The sequence below is a fragment of the Miscanthus floridulus genome, chromosome 4, assembly GCF_019320115.1.
Source record: "Miscanthus floridulus cultivar M001 chromosome 4, ASM1932011v1, whole genome shotgun sequence".
NCBI lineage: Eukaryota > Viridiplantae > Streptophyta > Magnoliopsida > Poales > Poaceae > Miscanthus > Miscanthus floridulus.
This window is the reverse complement of record NC_089583.1, coordinates 79,773,792-79,792,393: the sequence shown is the minus strand read 5'-3', so window position 1 is coordinate 79,792,393 and position 18,602 is coordinate 79,773,792.

The following is an 18,602-nucleotide window of genomic DNA, read 5'->3' as shown; positions in this document are numbered from 1 at the left end:
GCGTGGGATTAGGACCTATCCTCACCTATTAGATAGTAGGAATGTCGTGTAGATGCAATTGATGTTTATATTACTCGCCGCTATAAATGTTAGAGGATGGAGGACCATGAGTGGATGTACATGGGCCGCGCAAGTCAGGGTCAGGTCACCAATGAATGGATCGACAAGACCGATGCTTTCTTGGAATGGACATTTGGCGTGGCTGCTAAAGGAGCGAGTAAAATTTGTTGTCCCTACAGCAAATGTGCAAACAGGAAAAGACAAATGAAGAAGGTTATGGGGGAACATCTTTGGAAGAATGGATTTATGGTAGACTATACTCGGTGGGTCTACCATGGTGAAGCCGGTCGTATGAGAGAGGAGGTGGTGAGACCACGCATCAAAGATTATGATGCTGATGCCGGGGTAGTAGACATGTTAAATGACTATCATGAGGCACAGTTCGTTGAAGGACATATGGAGGAGGAGCCAGAGGCAACCGCAAAGGTGTTCTTCGACATGTTTGCCGTGGCACAGAAACCTCTTCATGGCTAGACAAAGGTTTCTCAACTGGATGCCATTGGACGCATAATGGTGTTAAAGTCCTAGTATAGCCTGAGTCGAGACACCTTTGATGGTATATTGACAGTTATTGGCAGCCTACTTCTGGAGGGTCACCTTCTACCAAAGAGCATGCATGAGTCATAGAAACTCCTTCATGCACTTAAGATGTCGTATGAGCATATACATACTTGCCCGAAGGGGTGCGTCCTATTTAGGAAAGAATACATGGAAGCAAAGTACTATCCAAAGTGTAAATCCTCTAGGTTCCTGGAAGTAGATTCTGGTGATGGCCAGAAGAGGCAGCTTCACATTCTTGTGACAATCCTATGGCACCTTTCGTTCATACTGAGGATCCAACAGCTATACATGATCGAGGAATCCATAAAACAGATGACATGACACAAAAATGGCAAATGATACAATCCTAACAGGATGGTACATGCATCCGATGGTGAAGCATGGACCCACTTTGATGGCATTCATCATGAGAAAGCTGAAGAGGCTCGTAATGTATGTGTTGCGCTGGCAACAGATGGGTTCAATCCTTATGGAATGATGGCTTCCCCATACACATGTTGGCCCATGTTCGTTATCCCCCTCAATCCCCGCCCCCCCCCCCCCCCGTGTATGCTTTCAACAATAGAACATATTCTTATCGTCGATAATTCATGGACACCCGGGGAATAATATGGGTGTGTTCATGGAGCCTATGATTGATGAATTGGTCCATGTTTGGGAGGAAGGGGTATGGACATACGACTGAGCTACAAAGAAAAACTTCAAAATGCATGTTTGGTACCACTACTCTCTGCATGACTTCCTGGCGTATGGGATATTCTGTGCCTAGTGTGTTCACGAGAAGTTCCCATGCCCAGTATGTAAGGAAGGTTTGAGGTTCATTTGGTTGCAGAAGGGTGGCAAGTATTCATCGTTCGACAAACATCAGCAATTCCTCCCTCTTGACCATGCATTTAGACGAGACATCAAGAACTTTATGAAAGGTGTCATAGTGACAGACCCTGCACCACTGATAATGACTAGTGCTGTGGTTCATGAACAGATAGATGGTCTCGTGGTCAATCTAGAAGGTGGTTTTGTGGGATATGTTGAGCAACATATGTGGACTCATAAGTTGGGCTTGACTCGGCTCCCCTATTTTGATGACCTTCTCCTTCCACACAGCATTGATGTAATGCACACTAAAAAGAATGTCGTCGAGGCACTTTGGGCAACAATCATGGACATTCCTAACAAGTCAAATGACAACGTTAAGGCTAGAGTGGATCTGGCAACATTATGCGATAGACCAAACCAACATAAGAAGCCTCCTAGTCGTGGCAAGACGATAGACCAAACCAACATAAGAAGCCTCCTAGTCGTGGCAAGACATGGAGAAGGCCTAAGGCCGATTTTGTCTTGAGCAAACCCCAACAGAGGGAAGTACTAGAATGGATCTAGACATTAATGTTCCCTGATGGGTATGCAACTAATCTGAGGAGGGGAGTGAATTTATCTACTATGCGAGTCTTAGGGATGAAGAGTCATGACTACCACATATGGATTGAGCGGCTTCTTCCGGCGATGGTTCGAGGCTATGTCCTTGAGCATGTCTGGCTAGTGCTGGCAGAGTTGAGCTATTTCTTTCGTCAACTTTATGCCAAGGAGTTATCTCGGACCATGATTGTTGACTTGGAAAGAATGGCACCTATGTTGCTCTGTAAGTTGGAGAAGATCTTTTCACCTAGCTTCTTTAATCCGATGCAGCATTTGATTTTGCACCTCCCGTATGAGGCACAAATGGGGGGCCCATGTAGGGTCGTTGGTGCTATCCAATCGAGAGATGTCTAAAGGTTCTTAGAAAGAAATATAGAAATAAATGCAAAATCGAGGCTTCCATTGTAGAGGCATACATTCTAGAGGAGGTGGCGAACTTCACAACAACATACTATGGTGACAACCTCCCTAGCGTGCATAATCCACCCCCTCGTTACAATGCTGGCGAAAATGAATCAAACCTCAGCCTTTTCTGAGGGCAACTGTGATAGAACCGCCCAATTTATACTAGATCAAGTATGGCTGTCCCCGCTAACACGTTGACATGCGCATACTTTCACTTATATAAACCCGGTAGTCCGCTGAGTGTCTCGAAAGACCTTGGTAAATCAACATCACAACCAAGATCGCGTGATTAAGCAAATACACATCACATACGCAGAGTTGCAGCAGAAATAATATTACAAATGGGTTCACAAATAATAGTACAAGTTTGGGTTTCAAAACCAATTATTGAAAACAACATAGCTTTCAAATGATTACATTAATATAAGTTCCAAATACATTGCTAGCATAAGTGACATCATCCGACAAAAGCATATAGATGAGAAGTAAGTATAGAATCACCGGGCCCACCGGTGGTTAGCCACCATCATCGACAGGTCGAGAACATCACCTGCAACAAGGTGGGATAAACCCTGAGTACTCGAATGTACTCAGCCAGACTTACCCGTCTTAAACCAAAATAAAGCGACACCAAGGATTATGCAAGGCTTTCTTTACTGGGCTAGCTGACTTGTTTGTGAAAAGCATAAGCTATCATGAAGAAACCATTTTAAGTACTTTGCATCATCTTTATTATGACCTATCCATCTAGGTAAGCACCTGTACTATAGCAATCACTTGATTAACCAATAACATCCAGTTACCAATTTAGATTTAGCATATCCCATACCATCCAGATAACCATCATTGTTCCATAATAATTACTACGATGTCGTAACTCGAGTCAAGTGCTCACTATTTAGGAGCGATGGCGATTCAAATCGATTCCTAACCAGCTGGTGATTTATTCCTTACACAAACCTCACTCACCCGCTAAAGTGAGGTATCGGTCACTGAGTCAACTATCTAGGAATCTCAAGTTTGCCAGGAACCACATGTACCCAGGGGCCAACCGACTACCCTTTGGTCTTATCATCGCGCCCCCGTGTCCTACCACACCTGCTCTGGTACAGTGTGCTGTGGGCAATCTACTCGGCCCAAATAATCTCCCAGCTTCGCGGTCGAAAGGTGCTTTATTCGGCCAGCTAAATGTAAGGCATGTGTTCAACATGACTCGAGGGCCAACAACGATCGGTCCTTAATCGACACAGACGGAAACTAACAGCACCCCAGAACCCTGTCTGGTTGCCTCCAACTTTTCCGTCCGGTCTCCAATTATCCATCACATATGGTTACTTCCAGGATATCATTCTTTCCATAGCTAAATTCTTCCAGTAACCACCTATAATGTAGGTGACCGGATATCATCGATCGCTACTGGTCTAAGCAAGGCTAAGCAGTTATTCGATCCTGACCTAACAGGGTAAAAGGTAATAAGGTAGGCAAGGATAGTAATAAATGCATCAACGGTTTCAATCAACTCCTACAACTTAATGCAACAATATATAAACTCATATATATATAAAGAATTGCTTTTATAAATTAGGAAACTTATAATGCTCCGGGGCTTGCCTAGGATCCGACACAAGTCAGTTCAGTTAGCTTGCACCGTCCTGGTGATGTCTCAGGTCCTAGCACTCGCTTAGTCCTTCCATCTTCAGGATAGATCCTCCATACACCATCTTCGGGTTTGGCTCCAACATCACGTTCTTCATGTGGTTCATCTAGCGCACCTAGATGAGATGCAAGATGCATGTGTATGAATGTGATGAATGGTAACACAAGATGCATCACATAAGCATTCAAGATAAACCAGTTATTCAAGGCAATCACAGAGTCAAGGCTGCAACAGCAGCAGCTAATTTTACTCATAACAGGAGTTGTACTAATCCAAAAGACATGCAACAAGACAATCTGAAAAGCTTATGGAATTTTCTACAATTCATCTTTAATCATCTTAGCATGATTCTTACGTTAACTAAGTCAAATATACCCATTTACAGAAACTGGTCCACAATTGACAGAAAGCAGCCATTTCTGAAACCCAACTTTAAACATGCATAACTCACAAACCAGAAGGCCAAATACCACCAACTTTTAACAAAAGCTAGATACATGAATTATCTATAACTTTGTTATTCTCATATTAAGATGATTTTATAGTTAGAAGGGTCAACTAATCCAATAATTGCATCTCTGTCCAAAACATAGACAGAAACTAACATGCCACTTTAAACAGCTATAAATGGAGTTATACATGTACTATAAATGTGATTCTAGACTTTTTAGAAATCTTAGCAAATTCTAAACAACTTTTTTGTAAACACCTAAAGCTAATTATACTATTAAGAAGGCCCCACAGTAAGAACAAGGAAACCCTCTCTGGTTTTGGGCAGAAACAGCCACAGAGATTTAAGCAAGTATAACTCAAGATCTACTTAGACAAAAATCATGATATTTAACTTTTTGGAAAGCTTAAGAAAAGTACCACAGCTCATGTATTTTCACCAAGTCATGATTCATAACTTAACTGAGCCAATTAATTCAAACATGCAGAACTATTCAGAGTAGAAGCAAAGCAATACAGGCCATTTGTTATTTTTATAACTCTTAAACTATAAATCCTAAACTCCTGAAATTTTTACCAGACAACAACAATCACCTTAGTAGCACTCCACAAAAATTTCACATTTATTTGAGCATAAAAACTGCAGTTATGAAAAAGACAAGACATGACAAGTAACAGGAACCTAGCTGCATAGATCTATTTTTACAGCAAAATATTTAAACTAAAACATGCCCTATTATAGATCTAGTGCATAGAGAATTTCACAAGGATTCCAAAAAGTCCTCATTTACTATTTTACGGTTTTTCTACAAATTACTACGAATTTTCAAAGTGGAGCATTCAAATCTGCCAAAATCAAAAGAAAAGGAATCTAAATCTTGCACTGGGGTCCCTGAAGTTTCCACAAATAAAACCTGAACAAACAGATCCTTTACTGCACTATTCATATGAGTCTATAACATTGTAGATAGGACCCTCCCTTTCTCCTAATTGTTGCGCGAAGCCCTCCACGTGAATCAAAGCAGAGGAGGCACTAGAGCTTGTCGATGTCGGCCGGAGGAGACTCGTCGGTGGCGGGGGAGTGGAGGAGGAGCACCAGGGTGTCCTCCTGCACCCGTGTGTGCCCTCAAACTTGCCGAAGGTGGCCCACGATGGCCTGGCCACGCACGTGCATGGACCATCCACAGCGGCCATGCGGGTGACGGTGCTCTGGTGGGTTGCGCAGCTAGGGAGGGGCGCAGAAAGGGGCGGCGGAAGGAGGAGAAGGTGATGCCACGCTTGGTTCAAATGGAGGAGGGACGGAGTGGAGGCAGTAGCAGCGGTGAGGAGCTTCGCTCGGCTTGTCCATGGCGGACGCGCTCTGGCGCGCGCGTGTGGCGCAGAGGGCGAGGGAGGAGGAGAGCAGGGCGAGCAGAGAGGCGAGTGAGGGTGCTCTGGTGCTCTGGTGCTCCCCATTTACGCAGGCAGGGGCAGGCGGCTTAGGTGGGGTGCCCTCGATGCATGGAGCAGAGGCGAGGAGCATGGCAACCGCGTGTCCCATGTTGGGGCCCACCGTAGAACACCTAGTGCGCGAGAGAGTTCCTAACTTTGCAGTCCAAAATGGCATATTCGGCTTGGATTTAGACCTGGGCGCCTGTAGCAAAGTTGTTGTGCACAAGCTGCTCTCCAACTTTTATTAAGGGTGCCTAGACATTAAACTCTCAAATTAGTAGCTAATCAAGCCTCAAGTTGATAGTGTCAATGCGTTGACAACGATTAACAAACTCCAAAATTGAGGGTCATAACAAGGTCAAACGAGTGCCATCCCTTTACATGATCTTCTCCATGAACTTAGCTCCAACTTTTATTTTGGGGTCAACTTGAGATGCTTAACAAATTTTGGAGAACGCGAGACGTCAATGCCGAGGTCGATGAATTTCTAGACTTAGAATATTTCTAAGTGCTGAAATCAGCAGCAGATTTCAACTTTGAGCCACTGCTAGACTTAGTTCTAAGCTGATCCATGGTATACTCCAAAAACAAAGTTTCTTCTACATAACATGAGCTTCAACTTTTATTTAATGTCCAACCTTAAAACAGGTGCAGAAGCTATAGTTCTACTTTGACCAAAGTAGGATCACGATAAAGCTTAAATTATCCTTCGTGATCCATTGAAGCATTTTCTTGGCATTTGCTCAACATGAACCTTTCATGACTTTTGTTGTAGAGTTCATCTAGAGTCATTTGGGCATGGTTGCAAGATTTGGTTGACGATCGAGAATTCCATTCACTTTATAAAATAATTCAAGCAAGGACATAACTCGTCATTTCATGTGACTTCTTGATTCCAAACTTCATGAAACTTTTCCATGGATTAATATAGATGGGTATTGATGTGAGACACATGAAGATATCCCAATAACACCAGCCAAGCATATATCTTGAAAAGGGCCTATATGTAAAGCAAGGGTGCCATATCCAAGTTTAGGTTGGGGCTCATTTCCATAGGTTTGACCTTGACATCTTCATCATTACTTAATATGCCATGTTTGAGCTCAAACCCATTGCTTAACTGGTGGCAAATACCTAGGGTGTTACAGCAACTCGGAAGCGCAAGTGCATCGACCCCCAAGACCTTGAATCATGAAGAGTAGCGCCATGTCATGCTATACGTGTTGACCAACCTTGACGAAGTGGCGCCGTACATACAGTAAGTTCTCAACAAACTTGTTAAATACGCTGTCACTATTCTGTATCCAACCCCCTTGTTTCTCGTTGGTATAGGGAATTTCTTCATGAATTCTGGCATCAATCAAGAGATCCTACCCCGCAGCAGCTAGATACCCTTCTTAGACAGGGTGCGGGAAATGGAATGCCCAATTTCATTTCTTAGTTCAAACGGAAGGTACCGTCCAATTTAGCTTGTACTTAGTTTGATATTCCAAGTTACTCGTACGTGCGAATAATATAACGATGTATCATGCTTGAGCTTGCAGGGCCAGAGGGATGCGTCTATGCGTGCCGAGTTGAGATAGGTTGCCGATGGCTCTGCCTATAGGGTCAGGTCATTTTTCGGTTATGACATGAATGGATATTGCTTTCGCACAACAAGCTACGGGCAGAGTCGGCCCAATCGAAGAACCATAAGTTCCAGAGTTTTTACGCCCGGTGTTGATGAGGTCGAGTATTATGGAAGAATTGAAGAAATATATAAACTCAAGTTTCATGGTTCCAAACCTTTTAATCCCGTCATATTCAAATGCCATTGGTTTGATCCTGAAGTAACGAGACGGACATATTCTAATCTTGGGCTAGTCGAAATTCGATAGGATTCTGTCTTACCAGGAGACGATGTCTATATTGTGGCCCAATAGGCCACGCAAGTTTATTATCTCCCATATGTGTGTCAAACCAAAAGGCATCTTAAGGGTTGGGATATTGTGCACAGGGTATCGCCACACGGTAAAGTACCTGTCCCAAACGATGAAGATTACAACTTAGACCCAAACACATATGACGGAGAGTTATTTCAAAAAGAGGGACTAGAAGGGAGGTTTGAGATAGACTTAACCGAAGCGATCGGAATGGAAGTAGACAATGAAACGATTATTGAAGAGGACGCTGGAGATGAGGTGTAAAATGTGAAGGACTTACAAATGCTTGAGCGATTACATTTAGACAATGACAATGGCAACATTGCTCATTCGGATAGTGTTGATTATTTCGACATGATTGATAGTGATGATGAGACTTATGATCTAGCTAATCTCGATCATGAAGATTATTTCTAATACATGTAATAATATGTTATTTTGTAATTATATTTTGTTTATTTTGCATCTCTTTCTAAGTACTTCTTGTTTATCTGTGCTTATTGGTTTACTCTTTTTAATTGCAGGTGATTGAACAAAGATGGTGGGCGGTGGGATGAGGAAGCTAGCGTCCTTGTACCGAAGGACAAGGACCGCTGCACCGGAGGAGAGTAGGAGGAGGAGGAGCCGCAGGAGGGAGCCGTCGCATGCCGCCCTGTCATGTGAGGAGGAGGAGGAGGAGCAGGTGCCCCAAGAGGACACCGAGGAGGCGTAGGAGGACGAGGAGGAGGAGGCAACAGCAGGGGGTTCCGCTTCCTCTAGTTTGTCGAGCGTCTACTTGCGAGGTCCCATGAGCCTCCCTCAGCGACCAATACCTCGTGAGAGACGCCCGCTGATTCGACCCGGGGGGAAAAGTAAGTAACTTTAGATGTAGGCCCAGCTAGAACAAGAGAGGAGGATACGGGAGCAGATGCAGGCGAAGATGGAGAGGGTGGAGGCCGAGCGGGAGACCGAGCAGCAGAGGATGGCGAAGATTCTTCAGTACATGCAAAGTCTTGGCGTCTCTACGGGTGTAGTTCCACCACCTTCGCTATTCGCTCCACCTCCACCTCCACCTCCTCACTATTCTACTCCTATGAGTATAAATATTTTAGTTTGTATGTTCATGCTTATGGTCAAACCTAGTGGAGTATGAAAGTTTTATTTATGTATGGTATATATTTATCTTGTCTCACACATGCAATCTCTTCCCCTTTGTGCAGAATCAATCGGCGGCATCGAACGATCCTCATGCTTCAGCGAATCCTTCACCAAATCAGTATCATTGACCATCTGGTTAAGATTCTTGTGGTTGTTAATGGTACTTCTATTTGCAATTGTGGTTGTAGATGATGGAGCACTTGGATTACTTGTGAACTTATTTGTGATATATTGTGAGACATGTGACGTTTGTGATATATATGTGACGTTTGTGATATATATGTGGTGTTGGTGATATATATGTGCTGTTGATGATATATATGTGATGTTGATGATGTTTGTTATAAATATCTTCTGTTTGTTTGGATGGGATGTAAAAAACAAATAAAAATGTTGTTTTCAGTCACTTTGCCAAGTGCAATGGCCATGACACTCGACAAAGTGACTACCTGGGAACATGCTTTGCTGAGTGCAAAGGCCATTGCACTCGGCAAACATCACAGATTTGCCGAGTGCCATGGGCCAGGCACTCGACAAAGGTCTTCTGTTTGTCGAGTGTCCTGTCAAGACACTCGGCAAATAGGCTACCCTTGCCGAGTGTCTTGCCGGTGGCACTCGGCACAGTGGCCACCTTTGCCGAGTGTCTGAGTCAACGGTGCTCGGCAAAGCAGCGACCTTTGCCGAGGGCTTAACCTTGACACTCGGCAAAGCCGCCGTCATGGTGGCGCTCGCCGTCACGGCGACTTTTCTTTGCCGAGTGTCAGATTAGCACTCGGCAAAGGCTTTGCCGAGTGCCCGATAAAGTGCACTCGGCAAAGAGGTCTTTACCGATAAACTGTTTACCGAGCGCTCTTTGCTGAGTGTAAGGCTTTGCCGAGTGTATATCGGCCTTTGCCGAGTGCCTGAGGCACTTGGTAAAGAAGCTAAATCCGGTAACGATTGCTAACAGCTGCAGCAGAAAACGACAAGCATAATGAACAATGAAACTAAAGCTGTACAGTATACTTCGTTTTCTGCCAAAATGAATACGAGCACGCATAATTTCTATTCCCTTCCCTTATATGCCTCATCGTAGTGCGGTCTCTGAACTAGCTGTGGACAATGCAAACAAGGGTCTACACTGTGCTCATGCCAACCTTGATTTACCTATGTTCTCGGTCACCCATGGGCCATGGCAATTGAGAATAGTTGGGAATTAGGACTCTCTCTGTTTAAAATTATAAGACATTTTGACTTTTTAAATATATTACAAAAGCTATCTATCTAAAAAAGCTTAAATGTCTTATAATTTAGAATGAAGGGAGTAACTTTTTTTTGAAAGTTTAAGTTTCATTGCTTATGAGCATATTATAGGAATGAGGCAAAGCATTACCCAATCAAAGTTCTGGAGTGCCCTTTGCTATCTTGTTTGTTTACTCTTGCGAGCTTTATACCTATCAAAGATTAGGAGTGCTGTGTGAAGAAGTATATGTATAAAGCAAATGAAGGAATGAAAAAGAAATATAAATATCAAATTTCCCCTAATGCTCTCATCTCCCTCCAAGCCGACTCCGTCCTTCGGTGTTTACACCTATGATCACATATTTCACTTCCATCCTATCATGTGAAATGTTAAAATTTGAGCATGTGCACATGTATTTCCATGTAAGATGGGAAAATTGAAATCAAATGTAAGGTTGCTTCTATTGACTATGATTATTCTTTTGGAACTTTTTCCCTTGCTCTGCAATCTGTCCATCCTAATTGAAGCCCTCGATTTGACACGGGCACTTGTATTTTTCTTGATTTATTTTAAGACTTAACTTTAACGGTGTTGCTTTTCCAATAGTAAGTGATGTGGTCGTTGACAACGAGATGCTCATGGTGACTTCGTCTATTTCGAGCTTAGACTTTTGAAAGTATTCATAAAGGTAGGGTATATGTGCATATTCATATGGGTGAATGCACGTACATGTATGAGTGACTGTGTCTATAGTGTGATTAAAAAAATATCTCTCAAAGGGATATAACCTGAACATAGATTTCGCTGCATTGAGCTAGGTGGTGTTTGCTTCTGGGCCCATGAGGCCATGAAGGGACAAGGGAGAGATGCATTGAGGTAGAGATGGAGTTCAGGGAGGACTCGCTGAACTTTTGCTATTGGGCATGCCCATGGGCCATGGCAGCACAACTGAGAACGTTCAGCCACTACCTCCTCTGGAAGGAGGATATGGCCTAGTAGAAGACTGAAGAGCAAACGCCGGCATCGAAGAGCCACCACCGGCGCCACAAGTATAGCTTAAGTTGCTCCCCGTCGAAAAAAATAGGAGCGCCGATGAGCCTAACGAAACCGAAGATGAACATATTTATTGGGAGGCAGTAGCACCTGAACATCCGGCCCCAGCAGCACATCCGGAAGCAGCTCCACATCCATACGATATGATCCACACTAGCCTTCCCACAGCGCGGCACGTGCCGCCCTAGCCACCCCCGTCTGTGGCCCCCGGCGCGTCGCGTGCCCCGTCCGCAGCCCCCAGCGCGCCACGCACCCCATCCCCTAGCGACTGGCTGTGCCTCCATAACTCTCTGAACGTATCTCTGAAATATAAAACACTTGCGATATGAAAACACTTGAATGCAAATACTTAGGAAAAAGTCTACTTAACCCCCCACCTATCATACTTGGTCTACTTCACCCCTCCAATTATGAAACCGTCTGTTTTACCCCCTGAACTATCTAAAACCGTCTGTTTTACCTCCTGGGTGGTTTTCAGTGGCGGTTTTGCTACAGTAACAGCGGGTTGCTACAGTTCCTGTGTGCTGCTACAGTACCCGTGAATTCGGATTTTTTTATTTATTTTCGGTGAATTTTTTAAAAATCATAGAAAAATCATAAAATGAAAAATCTAATTTTATTGAACTCCACATGAGTAGATCTACACAGTGAATATATAATACGGTATGCTTTAGTACAAATTTTTTTTGTAGCTTTAGATTAATTGGAAAATCCAATTTTGTCTGTAATTAATTAGAATTTATCTATAACTAAGTTATACATAGTCCAATGAGTACGAAATTTTTACTATAGTTCAAGCATACAATAATTAGTGTACCATAAAAATTTCACCATAATTGGACAATAGAAGCTGCAGCTATGAATTATTCCAATTAATTTGAATACAAAATTAGATTTTTCAATTAATCTAAGGCTACAGTAAAAAATTTTATACTAAAGTATACCGTATTATATATTCACTATATAGATCTACTCATGTGGAGTCCAATAAAATTAGATTTTTCATTTTATGATTTTTCTATGATTTACTATGATTTTTCAAAAATTCACCAAAAATAAATAAAAAAATTCAAAACCACGGGTACTGTAGCAAACACAATGTTACTGTAGCAAACCCGCTGGTACTGTAGCAAACCGCCGCTGAAAAACCGCCCAGGGGGTGAACAGACGGTTTTAGATAGTTCAGGGGGTAAAACAGACGGTTTCATAGTTAGGAGGTGAAGTAGACCAAGTATGATAGGTGGGGGGTTAAGTAGACTTTTTCCCAAATACTTATGAAGAAGATGAAATATTTGGAATATACAAATGCAATATATGTGTGAAACATATGCAACATCCAGATTAAACACTTGCAACTTGCAACATAAAAACACTTACGATAACATAAGACTGAAACAGCTGAAATATTTAGAACATGTTATTGCAACATCTGTGTGAAACATATGCAGTATTCATCAGAATGCTTGCAACAGACGCTTGCAATATGACTCTAAAACACTTGTAACATATGCAACATGTGCAAACATCGTTGGTCTACTTTGCAACATCCATTTAAAATAATTGCAACATATATCTGAAATGTTTAAAATACTTGAAACATGCATTTGCAACATAGGGGAGGGGAGGCCCGGGCCGGTTGATTGTGACCATCGGGGTGGGAGCCAGCGGCGACCAGCGTCATGCGACCAGCACCAACATCTAGCCGCGCTCATGGGTGCCCTAGGCTCAGTCGGGGACGACTCGAGGCACCCCGGCACGTTAAAGTGACATTTAATCCAAAAGATAAAGTGCCAACGTTAAAGTGACATTTAATCTAAAAGATAAAGTTCGTGAAATTAACATAGTCACGGAGAACGCGGCGTCACATGTTATAGACTTTTCCACGATGCGGCTAAGATAATATTTTATATCATGTAAATCGTGATTATAGGGGACTGTGATTGCCTGTAGGGCATCATTTGTTGCCTGCTTGCCGCAGTTCACATAGTTTTTTTTTTAATTTATTAATATCACACATAGTTGATTAGCCATAAAGCGTTCAGGATGAACGCCATGCACAAGCGGCCATATATACAAACTTAAATATAATATTTGAGTAAATATAAACGTGTTACACAACATTGTTCTTGAAATGTAAATCTAACAAGGAATATATGACTCAAGATCACATGGAACATAAATGATCATAAATGGTTGGGGCTATCCATTCACCATCTTCCTCATCATCCCAGGTAATGAAATATGTGAAATTTAATGACCGTTGATGATCTGATCATAGGTGATGTCATACTATATGAAAAGCAAATTATTCACCTTCTTTGCATCAGGGTCAAGAATTTCCTTGGGAATATCATCATAACCTTGCAAAGAACAATCCGAGTCAGACTGTCAGACACCGACAGTGATAAAGATATTTTGGTAAAAGAGGCTGTTCATAGTATTATTTTCTGTCCATAGCAATACACGGGCACCCAACCAACAGAACGAGATGATCAACAAATACCTAGATGATACCATATATAGAAAACAAATCATTATTACATTCTTTACTCTAATAGGTTTGTGCCCGTGCATTGCTACGGGTTTAAAGTTTTTCTAGTGTGTGTTTTGAAGGGCTCGAAGCATAATACATTATAGTCACAAAAAAAAGAAGCATAATACATTATACAAATACGATAACTATTTTTTTTAACAAAGTACAAGATTGAGAAGCAAATTGTCTAGCTTGTTTGGTTAATATATGAGCATCTTGTTTGAGTATCTTGGGGGTCCTATGAAAGCCACGTGTTTAAGTTGCAAAATATAAAAGAATTACAGTTAACCTAAAAATAATACAGATAGAGCAGCTTATCTATGGTGACATATGTATTCCTTCTTATCATACTCCGATTGTAAGTTGACCCATCCTTGTAAGTTGTTCAAGAATGATCACATTGTTGCAACCACACAGGAACGGAGCAGATGATAGGCACAAGTATTCAAGAATGATTAGATTGTTGCAACCCACACAAAAATATTTGGGTGCTCTAGTCATGTATTCCATGGCCCAAGAACCATCCCTCTGAAAGCACATGACAGGCATGACTAACTCTCCACCAGCAGCAGCAACAAATAGCAATCACTTGTAAGAAAAAAAAATGAAATCTCCTTACACAAGATGTTTCAGTAGTATTACAAGGGGAAAATGTCAGACACCATAACAGACTATCAGTGAAAAAACAATCTGGTTTTAGCCTACCTGACCATATCGTTAAGTAACTGATGGATGAGCTTTCTTTCTCTGATATGCTTTTAAGTAGCTGATGTTCTTCTATTTATCTAGGACAACTCAAGACATGCACTAATTCATCAACTATAATTTAAATGTGCAAGCATGATCTATGTCCAAAAATTAGTTAATGGGTAAATGTATAGCCCCACAAACAAAAACTTCTTCTAGACAAGCCGCTGTGCAACCATGATAAATCTAAGATTGATCCAGTAACTAAATTTGCACATATATATATGACAATGTGGGAAGGGAACATTTGATACAACCTGGCCCATACAGGATATGTGCTTGTGTTTGTAAAATAGGAGCCGATTCTCTCTTTGCTTGTAAAGAGAAATCGATGCAACCATGACTCTGATCGGACATTTTAGAAAAAAAAAAACAGCTGAAGGACAACACAGAATCGATTGGCTCTGAATTATTGAATTTTGTCCCTAGTGCATGACTCACTCTGATGGCATATGTGCTCACACCCAATGAAGATATTTGGTTTGTTGGGCACTTTTAGTTTTTTTGTGTTATAGATGTATCTTTTTATATACTACTATTCAAGCTTATAAATAAATAATTTGACTCCGTATGAAACATAGATTGTGGACATTAACTTGTGTGTTACTGTATAATATTCTGGACGTTAGCTTGTGAACGTCTAATATTGTGGACGTTAGCTTGTGAACCTCACGGCAAATCGTGTTACTATACACCGATGTAATTTGGAGACCAAATGGGTACATATCATGCTTGGTTTAATTAGCAATCTAGAGTTCAGACCTGATACATACGCAAACAACAGTGGTAGATGCTGTTGTACAAATCAAAAGACACATCATCAAGTTGCGCCTAAAAAATTACAGATCACTGTGAAGTTGATCTATTATTAAAAAACTGCAGCTCTGCCTATGCTGTGCTTTTCGTGTTTGTGAAAGCCAAATCATCGTATATTAATCAGTTACCTCTTCCAATAGGAATGCTTTCTTGCAGTGGTATTAATCCTCCGAATGTACCTTATAGTTTGCGCAGTTTAAGTTCATTCAGCATATTGATGGACCAACAACCATGTAAAGCAAATTCGCTTTGATAAAAGAATGGATAGCAGTAAAGGAAGCACCATCATGTCAATGTCCAACCTACATTTTGGTAATTGATGACAACCCTTTCACAAAGATCTCATGATCAGTTTGATAAACTAGGTTAGCACTTAGGGTTTCATCAATTCACCAAAACCAAACTAGAGCTTTTAATCTCCCTCTTTTTGGTAATTGATGACAACCCTTTCACAAAGATATGAATTGAAATTCATTTGAATCCATGTTGCTTGCCCAAGTATATTTACCATGTGTAAAAGGGTATGGACAAGTTTCATGAATCCCATATGGTAGCAATTGCTCCCCCTACATATGTGCCAAGAGTTTGGATTGTAGCTTGCACATATGTTTAGATAGGAAATATAGGAGACAATGTCTACCAAATGATGCTAAGATATAAAAGATTGACCTTTGAAGTGTGATACCAATCAGAGTGCACCAATATGCCATTCTTAGCACCATTAGTAACTAGACATACAGACAAACTAGAATACCCCATGAGATCAACATTAGAAGCAAGGGTCTAGTTTTCATAAAATAAACATAAGTCTAGTTTCTTAACCTATTCATGCTCATTTTTTATTTCATCATTCAATCCTACAACTAGCATATACCACACAAGCATGGATATTAAAATTTAAAACTTGTGCCATGCAAGCAAACATATGAAATGCACATTCAAATGCATCCACCAAGTTTATGAGCTTGCTCCCTCTACTTGTGTGCTCAAAATTTTAATTGGTCACGTTCTTTGTCATATCTCTCTCCCTATGTTATCTTTTCACTATCTTTTGTCATATCTCTCCCCCTATGTTATCTTTTCACTATCTTTTCTTTACTTTGTCATATCTCTCCCTCCTATGTTATCTTTTCACTATCTTTGTACACTATTTCTCTCCCTTGTCATCAATGACCACAAAGGTTCAAAATATAGATAGGTTGAGATTATCAATGTCAATCAATGGGGTGAGGATCCCAAATTTGGTTCAATCTAGAACATTTGCCAAAGATATTTAACTCGGTTTGATCCAAGGATAAGCTTCTTCACACATTCAAATAAGGGTTATCTTGTACCATATTGAGTTAAACACTTATAGCTCATTTTCTAGATCAAACACTAGGTTTACAAGCCCACAAACATGTTATATGCTACCACTAGACCAAATTAAGCATAGAAGCAATAGTGGTACCATACAAACATCAAAATCATTTGATTTTCTTGAATGAGCCTATTAAATGTGAAAGATGACTAGATGCACTAAACATGTTCTTAGCAAGGATGTATGCCATGCTAATCAACTTTTACCTTAGATTGCTCGAATGAGAGGCATGTCATATAAGTGAGGGGTGCATCAACACATATTTGAGAAATCCAATATGTTCAACTTATTCCTTAGCTTGCAAAACCTTTTCTCATCCAATGGCTTTGTGAATATGTCGGCAAGTTAATCTTCGGTGCCTACACTCTCAATGCAAATGTCTCCTTTTCGTTGGTGATCTCTTATGAAATAATGACAGACATCAATGTGCTTTGTTCTTGCATGTGGAACCGGATTGTTGGTTAACTTGATTGCACTCTCATTATCGCATAGCAATGGCACTTTCTTGAACTTGATTCCAAAGTCACTCAAGGTGGCCTTCATTCAAAGTATTTGTGCACAACAACTATCGGCGAATATGTATTCGGCTTTGACGGTTGATAATGCAACACTATTTTTCTTTTTGATGACCATGAAATAAGTGATCTTCCCAACAATTGACATGTGCCTGAGGTGCTCTTCCTTTCAACCTTACATCCCGCATAATCCGAGTCAGAGTAACCAACTAGCTCAAACTTTGCTCCTTTGGCATACCACAAACCAATATTTTGTGTATGCTTTAAGTACCTCAATACTTTGTAGCCTTCAAATGACTTTCTCTTGGTGAGGCTTGAAATCTTGTACACATGCATACACTAAATATGATATCCGGCCTTAATGCGGTCACATAGAGTAGGCTTTCAATCATAGACCGATATATTTTTTTATCCACCATATTGCCACTTGCATCACTATCCAAGTTGTCATTTGTTCCCATTGGTATACTAATAGCTTTGCTACCACTCATGCCAAACTTCTTGAGCATGTCTTTGATGTACTTGCCTTGACTCACAAATGTATCATTCATCAATTGCTTGATTTGAAGACCAAGGAAGTAACTTAACTCTCCAATCATGGACATTTCAAACTCATTAGCCATCATCTTTCTAAACTCTTCACAAAAGTATTGATTGGTTGATCCAAATATGATGCCATCAACATAGATTTGTAACACAAATAAGTCTTTGTTAATCTTTTTTATGAAAAGAGTGGTGAACCTTGCTGAAAGCTCTAGTTTGGTTTTGGTTAATTGATGAAACCCTAAGTGCTAACCTAGTTTATCAAAGTGATTATGAGATAGGTAGCACTACTCCAAGTGATGAAGCAATGACGAAGATCATGACAATGGTGATAGCATGGTGATGATCAAATGCTTGAACTTGGAAAAGAAGAAAGAGAAAAACAAAAGGCTCAAGGCAAAGGTATAAAATATAGGAGCCATTTTGTTTTAGTGATCAAGACACTTAGTGAGTGTGATCACATTTAGGATAGATAGCCGTACTATTAAGAGGAGTGAAACTCGTATCGGAATGCGGTTATCAAAGTGCCACTAGATTCTCTAACTCATTGCATATGCATTTAGGATCTAGTGGAGTGCTAACACCCTTGTTAATATTTGTGAAAATATGCTAACATATGTGCGCAAGGTGTTTGCAGGGTTGAGATGGGTTTGGGTCCCGCTCTCCCTCCCGCCGAGCTTGCGAGGCGGGATTCGGCGCTTTTGGAAAAATGAAATGTCTATTTTCTATTGCGCCGGATGCAAAATTCTTGGTGGTTGGCACACTTGAGAAAGG